A 17,468-nucleotide genomic window follows, 5' to 3' on the forward strand; every position below is an offset into this window, starting at 1 on the left:
ATCGCTTCATGAGAAGTTGTTTTAAGATTTTTCGATATTAAGCAGATCTTATGAACGAAACGCATGTACTCAATGCCTTTGCAAGAGACAGAACAACATAAGAAACTTCCTTAAGGGTCCGACAAACTAAGCCAGAAGACATATATATTTTTGTATGAAAAAATCTTTGGATAATGTTTAATCACCCCTTGGATATGGTGCCTGCTTTTTAATTTTGTCTTTTTGCAGTTTCTGTGATATGCAAGCTCCATAACCACAGATTTCCTCTGTAAATTCCAGTGCGTTTAGTTCTGCCCACTGTGTTCTCGTTTAGGACAAAGCCATAATTTTATCTGGGGACCATACGCCGCTTTTCATGGATTTTCACTCTGTTCATCATTGAAGGGTTCATGTGCACGGCCGTGTGAATACATCTGCGGATGTCTCTATATTATATTCTAGTATTTATAACATGTGTAAATGTTGAGTTCAGAGGGCGTGGGTGGTAGCTTGCATATCCACTGGCTCAATCAAACCGGGCCTGCAATATTTCCGTGCTGGGTGGTCTGTGGTTTTCCACTTTTTTATTCTAATACCGCTAGATAAATAGATAAGCAATATCTGGCCATAGAACAAAAACATATATTGAGAAAAAGACGCACCAAAGGGGTACGTAGGATTTGGGCCAATTTTGGCCCCCCACCAAAATGATGATAAAATATGTGCCGTTTTTTACCAAAATGCATGTATTTTTCAAAAAATAAACATTAAAATCTGCAAGGACAATTGTTTATGGAAAATCTAATGTTCACCTTATATGCTGTAGTGAAAGAAAGCATTAGCGTATCTTGGGGGTATACTTCAATAAGTTGGAAAAAACAAATTAATAAATGATTACTGTTACAAATGTATGATTAAATATGAATGTAAACACATCAGGCTATTCAAACATACACAAGCCGTTAACAGAATTGTCATAGAAACGGTCTTAACTAAGGGAAATCACTCTTTGGAATCCTGAAACTAAAAATTTCTTAAAAAATCAATATTTTATTGTTTAAATTTTATTAATGTTTCAATGTATGATTTAAAATCATGTGCAGAGGTAGAATTCTTCGCCTGGTATATTTATGAGTATAAAATTTGTACTTTTACTGTTGGTTGCCATGGCAACAGGGCTAAAATTTATCATTTTTTAACTTTCTGCATGTTATAGCCTCAATATTTTGAAGTTAGTACATTTAATGGACTTATCACTGTTACAATTGACATTTCATAATGCTCCTGTAAAGAAAGCAGAAAAGGGCCTTTCAGTTGCCATGGCAACGAGGCTAAAATTTAGCATTTTTTAACTTTTTGCATGTTATGACTTAAATATTTTGATGTTTGGATATTTAATGGACTTATCACTGTTACAATTGACATTTCATAATGCTCATGTAAAGAAAGCAGAAAAGAACCTTTCAGTTGCCATGGCAACAAGGCTAAAATTTAGCATTTTTTAACTTTTTGCATGTTATGACTTAAATATTTTGATGTTTGGATATTTAATGGACTTATCACTGTTACAATTGACAGCTCATAATGCTCATGTAAAGAAAGCAGAAAAGAGCCTTTCAGTTGCCATGGTAACAGGTCATTTGGTAATCTGTTTAATAATGTTTCGTTAGGATAAGTAAGTTTTCATTATTTGTTGTCACAACTTTTAAAATTATAAAGATAAATTTGTTAGCAGTAATGAAATGGATTTAATTAACTCACATTGTTTTGCATGGGAAAAAAAAGTATAAAAATATTTCATTGCCATGGCAACAAAAGTGAAAATGTATGTTTCAAAGGATAGAGTACGTTTACTGGAAGACAATAAGTAGAGGCTGCACAATTTCGAAGAGGGCCAATTTAAGAGCTGGTCTAATAGCAATGGCAACAGAAACTAGATTAGTGTCCATAGGAACAGGTGCCCCCACTCCTGCCACTGTAACATGGTTTAATGACTCGGGTTAAACAATTTTTAAAATGTTTGCAACACAAACTTTCAAGAACCTTATGTGTATTTTTCGCTTAATTGGCCAACACTCTGGCCTAGATGAGTAAAATCCTAAAGAGAACACTTCATAGGCTATAAAACAATCCTGTAATGTTTTATGATCCTAGGTCAAGTACATTTTAACATACATGGTTCACAAACTTTGTTTTGAGTAAGTCTGGACAAGAAGTCTGGTCTTGTGTAGTGAAATAATGACTGTAGGTAAATATCTTCGGAGGTAAGTGCGACAAAACATTAAAATGACAATTTTTTCCTAGGTCAGGGGCCATAACTCCTACAATACTGAATGAATCAGGACACGAAACCCCATGTGTACAACTGCATATGCTGACCAACATTCCTGTAAACTGGTGACTCTAGGTCAAATACTTTTGGAGATACGCGAGACACAACATTAAAATGACCAATTTTTAACTAAGTCAGGGGCAATAACTCCTACACGACTGAATGAATCCGGATGCGAAACCCCAGATGCACAACTGCACATGCTGACCTACATTCCTGTAAACTTTGGTAACTCGTGGTCAAATCCTTTTGGAGCTACGCACGACAACATTAAAATGACCAATTTTGTACTAGGTCAGGGGGCATAACTCCTACATGACTGAATGAACCCAGACGCGAAACCCCAGGTGCACAATTGCATATGCTGACCAACATTCCTGTGAAGTTTTGTGACTCTATGTCAAATACTTTTGGAGCTAGGCACGACACAACACTAAAATGACCAATTTTAACAGTCAGGGGGCATAACTCCTACACGAGTGAATGAATCCGGACGCAAATCCCCAGGTGCACAACTACACATGCTGACCAACATTCCTGTAAAGTTTTGTGACTCTACGTCAAATACTTTTGGAACTAGGCGCGACACAACATTCTCGGAAGGACAGACGGACAAGAGCAAATCTATATGCCCCCACCACTCATCGGGGGCACAAAATAATATGTCTCCCATGATGGCCTGTCAGTGATGACTGGGCATGTTACTTGCATTTATTTTCAGTATGGTTTGAATTTGAACTTTGACCTATTTGCCAAATACTATAGTGGTCATCTACTGAACATAGGCATTCATGCTTTAATGCTGGATGATCATAATAAGTGAAAGTGTTCTCAAGCTTATATAACCTGAATCAGTTGTTTATCTAATTGTCAGTGACCTTTAACTTTTATCTACTGACCCAAAATTATTCATCTGTTATGATTTAAAGCCTGGTGACCATGGGCAAAATTATCATTCTGTTTTCCATAATAAAATATTTCAGTCTTAGGGTCACTGTGATATTGACATTTCACTTACCAGCCCTTTAAAGAAAGAGATCATCTACTAAACTACAATGAATTTTGACAATCATAAGCTAAAGCATTCTGCTATTTTTGATCAGTTACTGCTTTCATCATTCTCCATATTTTGTGTGTAATCATAAATTCCATTTATTGCCTTCCCTTTCCAGTTATTGAAGGCTAAACATGAGATATGACCAAATGCTAACTATTACTTTAGAAAATGAATGCAATGCATTTTCAGTTGTGTACACAACTGACATTAGAATTCATATAATTGTGATACTTGGCTATCTTATATGAAGTTAAAGAAAGGAAATATGGAGCTAGTTCCAATCATAATTATGCAGCTTTTTTTCTCATAACAAATCACCATTCAAAAAATATATGTTTATCATATAGCTGCATCATACCTAATCAATATTATTGCCAGTAAGTATTTATTAATTTATATTTGTAAGGCCATACTATATTAATTGTTAGATTATCATCCACTCACACTATATTTATGCATCCCCTTAATATTTTTAGTTTCAAAGATCATCCATGGAATATTTCTATAAAGAATGTTATAAATTATTAACTTTCAGTTATTATTGCTTTTTATCAAATCCATTTGACAAAAAAAAAACTATTATAATTATGTCATTTTTTCTCTTTAAAACCTCATTAAAGCAAAAATAAAATATCTGATCTGAAATCTTGTGAAGAAAATTTAATCTAGCAATTAATTTTATGATGGCCGCAGATACAAGTTAGGAAAACTATACAATGTTATGTATATTCTGCTATTCCATGAACTTGTGAAAAGTAACTGCCTATCTTTTCATCAGTTTTGTTGCATTTATAATAAAGTTTTGACAGATGATGGCCACTGAATGTATCATTTTTCAAAAAGCAAGATATTTACACAGAAACAAAATTTATTACCATTTAACGTGACATATATTATATAACTGCAAGCATTTTATATAAAATAATGATGTAGGAATGTGATAAATTAACCAGTTTGATAAATAATTAGTATTCATAAGTTATTAAAAACACTTGATTATCAAGAATTTAGAATTAGCATCCACACTGTAACTTAGTTTGAAATGTAACACTGGTAGTCTCTTTCAACACTGTAACTATTACCCCCATGTAAATGTTACAAACATGGATATTGCACTTTAACATAAACATTAGTCACTTCTCAGTAAATGTGTATTGTGCAATTATTTATTCCAAGTATTAATTTCTGATGCTCCAGCAAGCACCTCCAAATTCATTGTCCATGGCTGTTTTCAACCCAGATTGTACACCTAAAATGAAAGAAATAAAAATATCTTTCTGTTTAAAAAATTAAGTGTAAACATGTTGAAATGTAGATGCAAATTACTAGAAAAGGATTTAGTGTCATGACTAATTGAAATGAGATATTCAATCATTATTATTATAAGGTTAAAAAGAGAAATCAAACATTCAAAATACTTAAAAGTCCATAGAAAAACAGCTTAGTCTTTCAACATTTTGGGAAACTATATACTCTGGTCTGTAATGTAATATAAAGCAACCTGATAAATTCTTAATATATCCTTTTGAAATAAAGTTCCTGAAATACTGAATTTTGTTATGACATATATTGAAATCTGTCTACTTTTGTCATAGTTGACAAAAAATTGATTCTGAATCTTAATGTGCAGAAACAAATATATACATGAACTATCTTCTCATCTCTATAAAAATAAAAATGCAAGGTACAATCTGTGTGTACATCAGAGCATAATTAGTGTTTTGAAGTTTTATTTATCAGATCTTCCTTAGGTAATTAAATTCCTCAGTTACAGGTTTTGTAATTTTGTGAAAGGCTAGGAAAAGAGTTCTAAAATACCTTCTTATCATACTGGTTGTTTTGGAGGCATTCAATGCTTCAAGACACACAGACATACTCCCTGAAATAAAAAAAAGTTAAATAATATTTTATGACATAACCAATATGCATAACTGTGTGATTCATCAATTAATTTAATTACAAGGGTCATATTCATAATGTTTCTCATATCTCTCTAACAAAATATTGAATATCTTAGATAAAAATAATCTTAGAAGCTTTATGAATATGACCTCAGGTTTATAGATATAAAGCCACAAACTTGATTTAAAAGCAACTTTCTTAAATTAAAAGGTAATGTTCTGGCAGGTACATGTGTATGACTGGCATTCCACTGCAGCTGATCTTTCATTGTGTCATGAGAACAAGTAAGTCACACACCACAACTATATTTTGGGTCTCAGCTGATCTGGTGTTACTCTTGCATAAATATGACAAACATTTTCTTTTACTCTAGAAAATATAGGTCACAGAAATTTCATAAAAGTCATGTGATACACTGAAACCCTGGATATACAGAATACAGAATAGTTATTTTAAAGTGTTTATGCTTTCAGTAGAAACAAAGTAGACACATGGTAAGAACTGTAGAGATTAACTTGGGAGGCCTATAATTATCATAAGAAAAAAGTGTGTAAGGAAAAATTTACAGTTATCAAAAAGACATACCTTTTGACCACTGACCAGTTGAAGGTAACTAAATAATCATCTCTATATTCATACTATTATATCTGAAATATAATACAAAACAAACACTGATTAGTGCAAGACATCACAACATGTCAATATTATAATAATGATAATAAGAAACTACATTACAAGCCTTTATAATTTCAATCATATTCTGTTGACCTTGAAGCATTCTTTCATATCTCAAGGATTAATTGTCTCATTTGTGAAGGACACCAGAAAAATATTCCATATTTTAATCAATGAACAATGTCTCATTGCTTGTATTTGTCAAATTACGGCTTCATTAATTTCATATACAGTACATGTATTCAATGAGTACACACCATTCATCAGGTTGAATCAGAAAAATAATGCAAAATGTAAACACTTTCACTGTGTCAGTAGATCTTTTGTCTTCCTACTGTGAGTGTCACAGATAACATTAACAGTCTGCACCGTTGTGCTACTTGTGTGTCAATAATTCTGCTCCATTTCCATTGAAATAGAATTGAATGAATACTTCCCTAGTTATTTAACACAACAAAATAGCATTTAATCTACTTACCTTAAAAATTCAACGTAGAAGGGTAAAATGTTGTAATAATTCCTAGATAAACTATCTACTTTCGTTTTCACATGCACATGTTGACAGCGACGCCACCTATAATATTGCCTGGCAACGAGCACCTGGCTTCAAGGGAGGCCACTCTTATACGTGAGAAAGGCCAGACAAATAATATCATTTTTTTCCAAAATTCATTTATTAGCAACCCTTGCTTCAGTTTCTGGTTAGGAAAATATTAAATAGAATTAACAAATGAAATAGCTGTTATAAATTGTTACTTGAAGCAAGGGTTGCTAATAAGCGAATTTTGAGTCTGAAATGGCCGAATTCAGCAATTTTAACGCGAAATGCCTGTACCTGTCGTATTTTAAATCCATTTTACATCAATACTGAGAATATGTTATTATTAAAAACGACACAGTTCGGTAGTTTAAAGTTTATTTTAGTGAAAACTGTCGATTTTCAACACTGTCATCGATCTTATTATTTTTCAAAAATTGGGGGCCATCTGCCTATATAAATCCTATGTACGCCTTTTCTTTTCCTTTCTTTGTTCCTTTTTTTTCTTTTATCCTTCCCACTGCGAAAATCTCATAATATGTTACCTAATAAAATATACACACACACATACTTCAATTTCAGATCAACGCCAATTCTTAAACTTTACACACTTAAGGAAACGAATTCATATAAGTTTTTTCGAAGACTTGTTTTCTAAACCTATGTATCATTTGCTCAAATGTATCTCACTGTTTGTATGCATGTATGTACTCATTGTATTCGAAAAATAAATACTGTTTAAACCAAAGTTTGCCAATTGTTATAATACATGGGCACATAACTTTTGACCTTCATCTCTGATATCGGTCATATTCAAATTTGAACAATATATTCGAAATCGGTTAGACATTTTAGATGCTAGAGTTTAAACATGATGAAATATGGCACTTTTAGATTAACAAGTGACCGAGTATTGCAGTGGCAATACAGACGTCCCCTACCGGTGAAAACTAATTTACCTGACTGTAAGTAGTGACCTTGACCTTCGACCGACAATTCGTGGGTCATTTGTGCGACACATTTCAGCGTAGTACTAAAACAATTCTTCAATGCAATTTAAAGTATTTGAGCAGAAACAAATTTTTACTTGATCTTCAATAGTGGCATTGATCTTTGACCGACGACCATGTGCCAAGTGCGCGACACATATTCTAATCATGGGGAACATTTCTGTACTGTACAACAAAACCTTCCATGCAATTAAAAGTAATGGAGCAAAAACAAATGTTTACTTGACCTTGAACAGTGACTTTGACCTTTAACTGACAAGAGTAGAGCATTCGTTGACACATTGTCTCATCATAGAGAACCATTGTGTATAGCACTAAGATAATCCATCAATGCATATAAAAGTTATGGCAGAAACAATTTTTACTTGACCTTGAAAAGTGACCTTGACCTTTGACCTAGAAGAATAAGACATGTACCTACATAATCTGCATGTTGCCCTCTATACACATACTAAGTTTTATGAACATAGCTTGAATAAAATCTAAAAAGTAGATCCCTCGGAAGCACCGAGAACAATGCAAACAGTGAAAATTGCAGACTCGGTTTGATTGAGTCTGTTCATGAGCAGTAATGGAAAATGCAACACTGCCCACGCCCCCTAGCACCGGCTTAAGCAGCATTCAATCTTCGAATCTAAATGAGTTGAAATCAATGATCCCGAAGGACCAGAAAATATAACAACTCTGAGATGAAGTCGGGGCGACTTTTTACGGCCGCCACACAGCACTTGACACCCGTTGTTGTGAAGTAAGTAAAACCTGGAAAGTAGATCCCTCGGAAGCACCGAGAACAATGCAAACAGTGAAAATTGCAGACTCGGTTTGATTGAGTCTGTTCATGAGCAGTAATGGAAAATGCAACACTGCCCACGCCCCCTAGCACCGGCTTAAGTATTAAATCTTCAAATCTAAATGAGTTGAAATCAATGATCACGAAGGACCAGAAAATATAACAACACTGAGATGAATACTTTTTTAATTATCGCAGGATCCAGATTTGCGGACGGACGGACAACGGGCATTTCTATAGTCCCTTCCGGTGTTTCACCGGTAGGGACTAACAAAGATACGTAACTCTAGATTTATAAATCTGATGTGGTCAATAATCTAACTTAAGGTTTGGGTTTGAGTGTGTTAGATTTTGACCTGTGAAAGCCGGACAAGATTTTTCTATTTTGTTAGCTCTGGTGGCGACTTTGTGCAGTGAAGCAGAAAGTGCCAGCGATATGCACAACTAGGCTTGGTACTGATCACTGCAGTGAAGTGCTAGCAGTTTGACCTGTGAAAGCCGGATAATATTTTTCTATTTTTAGCTCTGGTGGCCATTTTATGCAGCGAAGCGGAACGTGGCGGTATATGCACAATTAGGGTTAGTACTGATCACTCCTGTGAAGTTTCGTTGAAATCCAGCCAGCAGTTTGACCTGTGAAAGCCGGACAAGATTTTTCTATTTTTAGCTCTGGTGGCCATTTTGTGCAGCGAAGCGGAACATGCCGGCGATATGCACAATTAGGGTTGGTACTGATCACTCCTGAGAAGTTTCGTTAAAATCCAGCCAGCAGTTTGACCTGTGAAAGCCGGACAATATTTTATTATTTTTAGCTCCGGTAGCCATTTTGTGCAGCGAAGCGAGACGTGCCGGCGATATGCAGAACTAGGGTTGGTACTGATCACTCCTGTGAATTTCGTTGAAATCCAGCCAGCAGTTTGACCTGTGAAAGCCGGTCAAGATTTTTCTATTTTTAGGTCTGGCGGCCATTTTGTGCAGCGAAGCGGAACGTGCCAGCGATATGCACAACTAGGGTTGGTACTGATCACTCCTGAGAAGTTTCGTCAAAGTCCGGCAAGCAGTTTGACCTGTGAAAGCCGGACAAGCTTAATGCGGACGGACGGCAAAGGCAACACTAATATGTCTCCTCCATTTTATGGGGAAGACATAATAATGGTAAAATAGTTAAAATCACTGATATAGTAGATGTACATAATTCTTGACTATAAAATGAAGTAATAATTTTCTCTTGTACTTTTTAAAGGAGCAGCAAAAGCATAAAGGCTCAATGTGTTTTATGCAGTATTTAAAAACTATCGAGTCCCTTTTGAAATCTGCAGTTTAGTAACACTGAAATAATAACATTTTAAAAAATACACAAAACTTCATGTTTTAATAGAAACCATACATCGTAATTACACTTAATCGTTATTTCTATTGCTGGATATTATTCTCAAGACATATTGACAAGCAAATAAGCACCAATTACTTATAAATGGATAACCTTCCTTCATGTGTAAAATTTATGTAATGTAAGACTGAACACAGACTGTAAACATATTTTACTATACATAATAATCATTGGGGAAATCAATTTCAGAAGTAAAAATCTAACCTCAGTCTGCACAATATATTCAAGTGCACTAAATCTTTTAAATAATTGTCAGACTTGAGGAAAATTATTGTTTTTCTAACACAAAGATATCAAAAATTTAAAGAAAAAACTCACAGCATAAAATAACACACGTACCCAGGACGCATGTAAATTTTAGCTTCGAGCTTGATCACACTTAGCTGCCAAGACACAAAAGTGTTATATAGAGCTGGTACAGGTTGTGAACTCCTATAAAAAGACCAAAGTATATTAATCAATATGAAGGATATGGTGATTAAAACCATGCATACTTAAACCATTTACATTAAAAAGTTAACTCATTTAGTGATATAAAATGAAGTAGATGAATAAGCAAGAGCTGTCAGTTGACAGCGCGCTCGACTATTCTCTGAGTAAAACTTAAACATTACAATAAGCATATTCTTAGTCGAAAAGTGGCCATAATTCAGTCAATATGCTTGACAGAGTTGCCTCCTCATTTTTACAGACTGAGGTCATCATGGTAAACAAGTATGCAATATATGAAAGCAATATCTCAATGGACTTTGAAAATATTTGGGGTTGGTACGCAAACTTTAACATTTGTGTGACGCTGACGCTCACGCCGACGCCGTGGCGAGTAGGATAGCTCCCCTATTCTTCAAAAAGTCGAGCTAAACATGAAGCATATTAATCCTTAGCCTGCTGGCGGCAAGTGATTCTGCCTTTGCGACCAGTGCAGACCAAGATCAGCCTGCACATCCGTGCAGTCTGATCATGGTCTGCACTGTTCGCTATTCAGTCAGTAAATTTTTAGTAAACACCCCTTCAAATGATAAATGGTACTGCCCAAATTGGAAGATGGACCAGTCCATAATAGAAATTTAGCATGGTAAGGGTTAAACACATTTATGGCGGAAGCTCTTCCACTTATGTTATAAAAACACAGCTGAAGAAACGTTGCCAGTAATTATAGTACTGACTACTTACTTTTAAAACTATAGTACGTTTTTTTTACTACACATTAGTATTTAAAATGTTTGCAGCGTTGACAGTCAACAACTATGTTTGCTTTCCTGGTTTAACCAAAGTATAGAAATATCAAATAATTTAATTTAATTTACTACTATTCATTATATTTGAACATATAGAAATAATATGATTGGGGTAAACTACTCCGGTATAATGCAACCATTTTTAGCAGAATTTAATAAATAATAATTGAAAACAATGGTAACACAAATATATGATCTGATTCAAGATATTTGTTCTATTTCACCAAGATTTGTCGCATATCCGTTTCAAAACGCCTTTTTTGTTGGCGGTTGTATGTTTACTGGCAGTAAATAGCTTAATCACTAAAACACATGTACGTCGTATAATAGTAGACTCAACGAAAAGCAATTATTCTTATTCCATAAAGTATATTCGCTGATATCAAGTGGCAAATCTAAGCAGCATATTTTTCAGCAAATAAATGCTACTCAAAAATCTTTCATCCGGTAAAACTAAACACGCAAGCTACAGATATAATTGTGGTTTCTATAGTTCTGTATAGGTTTTTGTTATGCTAACTAAAAGGATCGGCAATTCTAAAGAAACAAATGTATGCATTGCGTGGAATATGGCACGTCTTTAATTGTAGAAATATCTTAGTTTTATTGATGTTTGCTTTAAATGAAAAAAGCAACACCTTAATGGACTAAATTCATAAAATAGATAATCTTATTTGTACGAAAAAAGAGCAATCTGAACGCAAAACCTGTACAAAGCATTTACTACGCACCTTATGTTTGTTTTGTTTTAAACGAGCTAACGGTGAGCTAGACATAGTCGTCAGAATAGCAGTCATGTATACGTAAGTTCGTTCAATTATATTTTGACTAATAATTTTACACTCGAGAAGCCTAAAAGACGCTGGTTCTTTACGGTCAAGGTTACAAACGGTGTTTATTAAGATATTAAAATCAACATGCGTCAAGCAATACATTTAGCATGGTTATCCTATGGAGGTAAAGCGTGGGCGTCAATGTAATGTCATTCCGACCCGTGCATTAAAAGACGAATGCCAGTTTGTTTCCTACTGACAGATTTGTAATTATTTTACTGGTTTCACACTTCATTGTAATAGAATTAAGTACAAGAAATAAAAAGAAAACAGGTATCCAGACAAAATCTGAAGTTAGTGGCATGCAAGGGGGGCTAACATTACATGTTTACACAAAGTTAACAACATTTTTTATCACCATGCAAACAGAATTTTTAGCTATCTAGTTATATCCAAAAAGCAGTATCCATCAGAAATGTTTCAAAACATCTGCAAAAATAGCATTTCAACTAATATTTCTTAAATAAAAAAATATTGAGGCAGACCTTTTTTTCCCCATTTTTTGTATAAAGCAGGTCACAGTTATTGAAAAAAAAAAAACATAAGACATATATTCAAAGCCAGGCTCCTTTAAGAGTCATAATCAAAATTCTATTACCTCGCTAAATAATAAAATCTGTAATATTCTAACATTTTCTGTTTCAAACATCATCCTTTGCTTCATATCTATGACAAGTAACTATATGAGTAACATACAATTGTAAAGAGTAACATAAACTGGAATAAAACTCATTTTCCCAGAAAGGCCAAACAAAAAATTGTTTGTTTCGAGTTACCGTACAAATGCCTAAGGATTAAGCCACAACCGCTAAAATATATATACCAGCTAATTTCTGCTGTTTACACAAAAACAAACATGCTTCATAAAACTTTTGTCACTGAACAGACTTTGGTTTGACTAATAAAAGAGATGTTGTTACCCTTTGCCTTGCTAAGAGAAACAAACAAATTTCTTCAGGCTCATGTTCCGTTTTGGGCATTCACCAAGCAAGCCTTAACTATCATGTTTAGCACTCACCGCTGGTATATGAGTCAGATTTATCTAACCAGTTATAATGACTTTTCAATAAAATTGTAAACAGTCTCAGTTATTTTATGTTTGTTACCATTTTTCATTTATTTACTGAAATAACTGACGCAGTCCCTCAAACCAATGTGATTAATTTAAATCACTTCATGTCACCTTTTGGTCATATATTTCGAAATTGCTTTAGTTGCGGTCATTTCCTCAAGGGTATGCATATTTTCATCACACATTTTGTTATGATGATCAGCACTTATTGCAGATTCCATGCAAATACTGTGCTCTAGAAGAGTTTTGGTTTATACACCAGTGTTGTCAACACGTTTCCGTAAGCTTTCCAAATCTACTAATGCATCATGGGCATTATAGTCAATGTCTAGAAACTCTTTCACTGAATATTATTGATTGTATTGAAGCAGTTCTGGATGTACACTTTTGTATAACTGGTATCTGTGGCACCTATTACATTTTCTTGCAAAGCTTTCAGTAACTTACATGTTTCAAATGATCTCAGTAACCGCGGGAAAAAACAAGGATGAATATCCAACAGGGAAAGCCACGTTCCAAAAAACGTTAACCCAGCACGCGGACGCGCACACGACCAACACACACACACACACACACACACACACACACACACACACACACTCACAGAGTAAACACACAAAGACAAAACAAACAAATAAAAGAACAGTGGGGCACTACCTTGGAACGGTCAGTGGCAAAACCAGGAGCTTAAACCGGGTTATGGTGCACCTAACCTCACTCTTACCCCACCGTGTTCCACTGTCACAGGACAGTGTAAATAAATCTAAAGAAATTGTGACAATGAGTAAACACTTTCTAATATTTTGTAACCAGTGAAGGAAAAACAAAAGAGCAGCCTGCTGTACTGGCTGATCTTTGTGATACATCACATTGCTTTTCACCTTCAAACCTGTAACGTCAGCAGCACCAGGAGATATAGCCAGTGTAGGTAAAACATACTGGTTGAATGATTCATTTCCACAGACAACAGCTATCTGTGTGATATCACAATCTTTATTCATAGAAGTTGTTTCATTTATGGAACTGAGACTCAGCTTGGACCTTGTGTTTCACAGTAGGAGTACGTCCTAGGGGAGTCTCCGTTTCATCTTGCAAAGCCAGTCTTGTATTTTCTCCTTCTGTGCAACTCTTTCTGAGGCAACTGCAAGCTTTAGTTAAATATTATTTTCTTTTTTCTCCTTTTGAACTCATTCTTACCTTCATACTCCTTTTCCCATTTTTTGTTCTGTGTACATGCTAATTTATTATAAAGTTTTCCAGGGGATATGCCAAAAGATTTATTTACTTCATCAACATATGTATACCCTACATTTTATTTCTGTGCGATTGCACAGTTGACAAGATTTTTTATACTTGTAAAACCCGAATAATGAATTTTCTTTGAAACTTTTGATGAAATTACACTATTAAACGATTCAACATCCTTGGTTGAGGTCCTTGGTGCAATTTGTTCAGCACTTGAATTATATGTTTACCAGATCTTTCTTTAACTCATCAGTAACAAGGTCTCTACCATATGGCAGTGATTTGTGTCTGTATGTTTCTGTTGATTAATATTTCCACACCAGTCACCACTAGTACTGTGGTCCCCAGATGCATGCGGAAGTATCTGCTGTCAAGCATTTTCGAATTTCTCAGGAATTTCTTTGCTTTGGGACAGAGAATATGAAAAACATCTCTGGAAATATTTAATGCCTTTTGTAGTGAGAAACTTGTGATATCTTTGGAAATTGTTAAGTCATTTGCCAAAAATCTTTCCTTGGTGTGGTTCAAGTCTGACTGCTTGGTAACTTTGTGAGAAACTGAACTATTTATTTTTGCCATGGTGTTGCAATCGTCATCCATGATAATGACATCAACTTGCACATCAATTTTTCCGTTTCCTTCACTAATTATGCCCAACCATCTGCTTCCATCGCCTTCGAGCTACCGTCCAGTTTTTAGCACATTAATGGGGTGATTGTTGCTAGCTTTTATTAGGATAGTAGATACATTTTCTGTATTATTTTATTCTTGTATGATATGCAAACATTTTCCGTTTTATTTCCCATCATTGACCCAACACCAGAGTTACTGTTGTAACTTCTGCCCGATCCACTCTTTTGCTATCCAATGTCTTATTTAAAAGTTCCTAATAAAACCGTCTGTGAATCAGGTTCCCTGAAATTAATTACAACAAAAATTGAAATAAAAAAAATAACATACTTTACCTAGCATTACATATTTCATGTGAGTTGAGTCGGGTGTTTGTTCCTAGAATAGGCCTTGCTCAGACTGTGCAGTTGCGCGCAGGCTGATTTTAGCCTATGATGGCTGCAAACGCCTAACGGGTCTATTTCCCATGAGGCAGCTCATTCATATTTATTACCATACACCAACAAAGCTGGACATTTGCTAGTTAAACGTCATGTTGTATATCCTACAAAATTATTTGCTTGGACATATTAGGAAATTAAATTACTGGACAAATAAACTGTAACCATTGTGTATCAGCCAGTGAAACACACAAATGTGTTGATCGTCTTATATAGAAATAAATCTAACATACAAAATACATCATTACCCCGGTCTGTCAATCCGTTCTGCTTTCTGGCTTAAAGCTTCCATCCATGACTTCTTGGCAACTGCACTGATATGTTCACTGTTTTTGGATTATTTTGTCTTTTTCATGGATCTAATCCCTGTACTTCAATTGTTGCCAACAAGTCGGTTACCTGCCGGAATGCAGTCCCACTTTGCATCATTTCTGAAATGAACAATATATCATTTTGCTTTCCCTTTTGCAACAAAATAAATTAATGACCTCAAAGGTATCTCACTGAGTATTTATAAATTGCAAGTTATGCCCCAAGTCAATTTTTTAATATATATTATAAATTAGAATAGGTGTAAACAATATATCATTGTAAAATGAAAATGTATGCTATGTTTAATCTTATTTTATTTTAAATCATCTGTTGATATATGGATGTCACAAGAAATTCCTGACAATATTACACAGACTACAATATATATTTTTAAATGATTCAATCACAAAAAGTCATGCAGTACTAGTTAAATATCAAGTTTGATCACTAAACTTCTACAGATTAGAAAGCAACTACACTAATCTACTACATAAAACACCCAAACACAACAGACAAATCAATAATTCAAAATCGCCATTTTAGGCCAGAAAAAAATTCTAATCACCAACCAGCTCTTTCAGAGAGTGGTATCTAAAAACCTGCCCATAACTTTTTATTCAGATTAATATTTGAAATATAAATTTATTTGAAATGTGTAAATAACTTAGAAATGACTATGGGTCATATGGCTACTATGAACTTTAGTAATTTAAAAAGTAAAATCCCGTACAGACCAGTTTGAAAATATGGTTGAAAAGCTACAAATTATTTTTTCTGGCCGAAAATATAAATTATTTTTACACTGACAAACACACATGCGTATTACTGTAAAAACGTACAACTTGATCGTCCAGCTAATTTAAAAATACTTTATTCAGTCTATTATTTTAAGGCGAGTACATGCATAAACTTCACCATCATTTAGACAATTAATTAAATTTTCATTGTAAAAGTGCATCAGATTTAATTATGTTTCAGTCATTATATAATATTCAGCCCCATATTTTACATAAATAATTATTTTGTTGGGTTTTCGTCTGTTGGACATTTCAATAGTATTCGAACGATAACAGTAAGTTAACTGTCAAAGTTGTACAACCTTCCGCAAAAGTAAAAATACCTATTGCTGCCCAAGTGTTGATATCATAAACTTCTGGCCCTCGTTTTCCAGTTCCGGCTCTTGTTTGTAGTGACTGAAGTAATTATTCCACATGAACGGTTTATATAATGTGAGGAGACAAAGCCACACCTGACTCAATTGCGTTTGATTTCCCATGATTCATTCCGTGAACCAAAATGGCGGCGCCCAGAAGGGTATGTAAAACAGATCTCAGTAACATAATAAAACAAGAATTAGCCGTTGAAAATGTTTCAAATAATTCTGCCCATTGTTGGTAACGATAGAAAAAAATGACGTTAGCACTGATGACTTGTGTTTGATGATATTCTGATGTAATTTATCGTGTGTTTGTACTTTTTCAAATGCTCGGAACGTTTACTTGCCCAACCAACACCGGCTTTGAAAATGAAAACGAATAGAATTTAGATTTTCAGTTGATGCTCTTGCGATCGTTCTATTATGGACAAAAATTCATTTGCTATTGTTATCAAGAAGACAATTTATAATTTTGATAACGTTATTAATGGACAGAAATGTTTTATTAGTGTTATGATAAGGACTGAATATATTATTTTGATAACGTTACTGATGGACGGAATACTGTTTGAAGGCTTTTAACAAGTCAATTAATGGTATATTTGGACTGTTTGCACCAAAGGTATTTAAATCGTCCTTATTTAGTAGATGACCAATAAAAAAATGAAATATAAACATATAAATTGGTAAGATTCTCTGGTTCTGTTGCTAGTGTTATTTTGAGGACATGGCTTTTTTTGCTAGTGTTACACGATGGACACTATTAAATTGGGGCTTCTTTTGACAAAAATAGAGAGGCAAAAATTTTCAGGGATTTTCTAAGATTTTTTTGTAAGCACTAATTTTACTGCTGTGTTGGCTGCGGATAG

General features: G+C 34.3%; 1 long non-coding RNA gene across 1 annotated transcript; it reads right to left on the reverse strand.

Moving 5' to 3' along the window:
* Positions 1-4,240: 4,240 nt before the first annotated feature.
* LOC123553554 (uncharacterized) lies at positions 4,241-7,363 on the reverse strand. Its single transcript, XR_006686781.2, has 4 exons — positions 6,424-7,363; positions 5,856-5,917; positions 5,187-5,247; positions 4,241-4,617 (listed from the first exon to the last, which is right to left on the reverse strand). It is a non-coding gene; the product is annotated as an uncharacterized LOC123553554 (long non-coding RNA).
* Positions 7,364-17,468: the final 10,105 nt, after the last annotated feature.

This window comes from Mercenaria mercenaria, chromosome 4 (genome assembly GCF_021730395.1).
Source record: "Mercenaria mercenaria strain notata chromosome 4, MADL_Memer_1, whole genome shotgun sequence".
Taxonomy (NCBI): domain Eukaryota; kingdom Metazoa; phylum Mollusca; class Bivalvia; order Venerida; family Veneridae; genus Mercenaria; species Mercenaria mercenaria.